Source organism: Theropithecus gelada, unplaced genomic scaffold (assembly GCF_003255815.1).
Source record: "Theropithecus gelada isolate Dixy unplaced genomic scaffold, Tgel_1.0 HiC_scaffold_1449, whole genome shotgun sequence".
In the NCBI taxonomy this organism is placed as follows: domain Eukaryota; kingdom Metazoa; phylum Chordata; class Mammalia; order Primates; family Cercopithecidae; genus Theropithecus; species Theropithecus gelada.
In genome coordinates this window covers 1-2973 of record NW_020256187.1, presented here as the reverse complement: position 1 = coordinate 2973, position 2973 = coordinate 1, and the positions used below count along the sequence as shown (strand labels likewise).

Sequence of the window (2973 nt, the reverse complement as noted above, 5' to 3'; positions counted from 1 at the left end):
GAAAGATAGAAAGAAAGGAAGGGAGAAAGAAGATAAGGAAAGAAGGAAATAAAAGAAAAAAGATAGAAAGAAAGAAAGAGAGAGAGAGAAAGAAATGGAAGAAAGAAGGACAGCAAGAAGAAAGAACGAAAAAAGAAAGAGAGAAGGAGAGAAAGAAAGGAAGAAAGAAATGGAGAGAGAAAGAAAGAGAAAAGAAAGAAAGTAGGAAAGAAAGAAGAAAGAAAGAGAGACAAAGAAAATAAAGAGGGAAAGAAAGAATAGAAGGAAAGAAGGAAATAAAGAAGAAAGAAAGAAAGAGACAAAGAAAGAAAAAGAAAGAAGAGAGAGAGAGAAGGAAAGAAACGAAGGTAGAAAAGAAAGAAAGACAAGAAAGAAAGCAAAATAGCCTACAGCACCCAGTATTCCCAGGTGGTCTCCCATACAAGTGCTAACCAGATCCGACCATGCTCAGCTTCTGAGATTAGACGAGATCAGGTGCATTCAGGGTAGTTTGGCTGTAGACGCTGGCAGAGGCACCTAGCTGCCCCAAGAGCCCAGCCCAGCCATGCCTGTCAGCTTCCAGCTGGCACCGTCAGCCTGGGGACACCGGGCTAGGATAGGGAACGCTAAGACGTTGGCCCGCAGCCTTCTCTGGCTCCCGAGCTCCTGAGCTTCCACCATGTTGGGCCTGCTTGGAACGGGGAATGCTCCCAGGCATCAGGGCCCAGGGCCCAGAATCCTGGGACCCCGTCCAGTCCTCCGCCCCGTCATGGAGGTACTCTTTTGGATCCCGGTGACTCATGAGCTCCTGCGAGGCCCTCTCTTGCCCCACAAGCTAGAGCCATAAGGGCTGGCCAAGGGTGAACCGGCGGCTGAGCTGCGCATGGACTTTTTCTCACAACACTGACACTATGGTTGTTTATCCCGACCAAGACCCGGCCGGTGGGCAACAGGGCATGGGGGGTTCAGGTTTCGGGGTGGCCCTGCTTTGCCCCTGGTTGGCACTAGAACTGGCACCCTGATCTCCAGCAAGAGGGGCTGAGAGAAACCCAGACACACGCCACCACCACCAGGAGCAAATCCACAGCCCCACACGCAGACACACCCAGGCTCTCGCACTCGGGAACACACACAGGCAAGCACACACACACAGAAACACACACACACATGCACACATGCATGTACACACAAACGGCTTGAAGGAGAGCAAGGATGAGATGGATGGAGAGATTGGAACCAAAGGAGGGAGTGAGACATCCATCGAGAGACAGGGGAAGGGTAGAGGGAAACAGACAGACAGAGATTCAGAGAAAGAGAGTGGGATACAGAAAGAGAGAGAGACAGAGAGACAGAGGGAAGGCAACAGAAGTAGTGGGAGGTGCAGGGGCAAACCCAGAAGAGAGAGGGGGAGGGAGCTAAAGAGCGAGAGTGATAAAGCCTTGAAGATGGAGTGCCCTGCTCCTGTAGGCAGGGCCCTTTTGAGCAGACCGGGATAGGGTGGAGGGAGCCTGGGCTGGGCTAGGACAAGGTGGCCAGGCCGTGCATGCAAGAGGAGCAACACAGCGCTGATATGGATGTTGTCTTGGATTAACGGCTTATTTTGGAGGTGAGTTTCGTAGGCTCCTTCCTATGTTGGCGATTCCCTGTGCTCCTGGTGCGGTGCATTGGACCCCTAGATTTGCAGAGTCCATCCATCCATTTGGCGGGAGCCGTGGCACCAGGCATGCATACATTGCCCAAGGTCTGGGTCTCTGGCATGTCCTTAGGACTGGAGTTTACACGAAATTGGTGGCAATGGAATCCAGATTCACAGGGTCTGTTTTCCTGGTGGCTGGCAAAGCAATGCCCTTCCCCCTGATAAAGCAGCCCCTGCGTTGTGGAGCAGAGGTCTTGGTTGGTGAGTGTGGCATCCACTTCCCCTGCCCGCCCCTTCCCCATGTTTGGAAGTTTGCGGTGGTGCCTGATGAGTGCATTGAATCTCCTGGGCATTCCGGGGGCAGGGAGGCAGCGCGAACCACAGGGAACCTGCACCTGCGCCTTTAAGGTCTGGCCCCGTGACCTCCTGGGATGGACTCAGGCTCCTGGCATGGCGACGGCGAGGTGGAAGCGGTGGGAGGCTGCTGCCAGTTTTACTTTGGTGGCGGACCCCCAAAAGTACATTCCTGGCTGCGGAGGTATTGTAGGAGGGTGATAAACTGGGAGCAGAATCTGGGGAAGTTGGGAGATATGGTGACAGTAGGGGAAAGGGAGGGATGGTTGAAACCACAAAAGACTACAGCAGGCCAAGCTCCACGGACCACGGCTGCAACCACAGCATGTTGAGAATCTGAGGAGTGTGGATCATGAGGTCAGGAGATCCAGACCAGCCTGGCTAACACGGTGAAACCTCATCTCTGCTAAAACGACAAAACATGGGGCCGTCGTGGGGGAAGGTGCCTGTAGTCCCCATTGCTCAGGAGGATGAGACAGGAGAATTGCGTGAACATGGGAGATGGAGCATGAAGAGAGCCAAGATCATGCCACTGCACTCCACCCTTGGTGATAGAGTGAGACTGCGTCTAGAAGAAAAAGAAAGAAGGAAGGAAGGAAGGAAGGAAGGAAGGAAGGAAGGAAGGAAGGAAGGAAGGAAGGAAGGAAGGAAGGAAGGAAGGAAGGAAGGAAGGAAGGAAGGAAAGAAAGAAGAAAGAAAGAAAGAAAGAGAAAGAAAAGAAAGAAATAAGGAAAGAAAGAAGAAAGAGAAAGAAGGAAAGAAAAAAGAAAGAGAGAAAGAAAAAGAAAGAGGGAAAGAAAGAGAGAAAGAAAGAAAAGAAAGAATAGAGAGAGAGAGAAGGAAAGAAAGGATTATGGAAAAAAAGAAAGACAAGAAAGCAAAAAAGTCTATGGCACCCTGTATTCCCAGGTGGTATCCCATCCAAATACTAACAAGGTCCTACCCTGCTTAGCTTCCGTGATCAGAGGAGATCTCGCGCGTTCAAGGTGGTGTGGCCATAGACG

The 2973-nt window shown here is 51.4% G+C and overlaps 2 pseudogenes; both read right to left on the bottom strand.

Moving 5' to 3' along the window:
• Positions 1–383: 383 nt before the first annotated feature.
• On the bottom strand, positions 384–502 carry LOC112616942 (annotated as a pseudogene).
• Positions 503–2853: 2351 nt separating this feature from the next.
• LOC112616941 lies at positions 2854–2972 on the bottom strand (annotated as a pseudogene).
• Between the last annotated feature and the right edge of the window lies 1 nt (position 2973).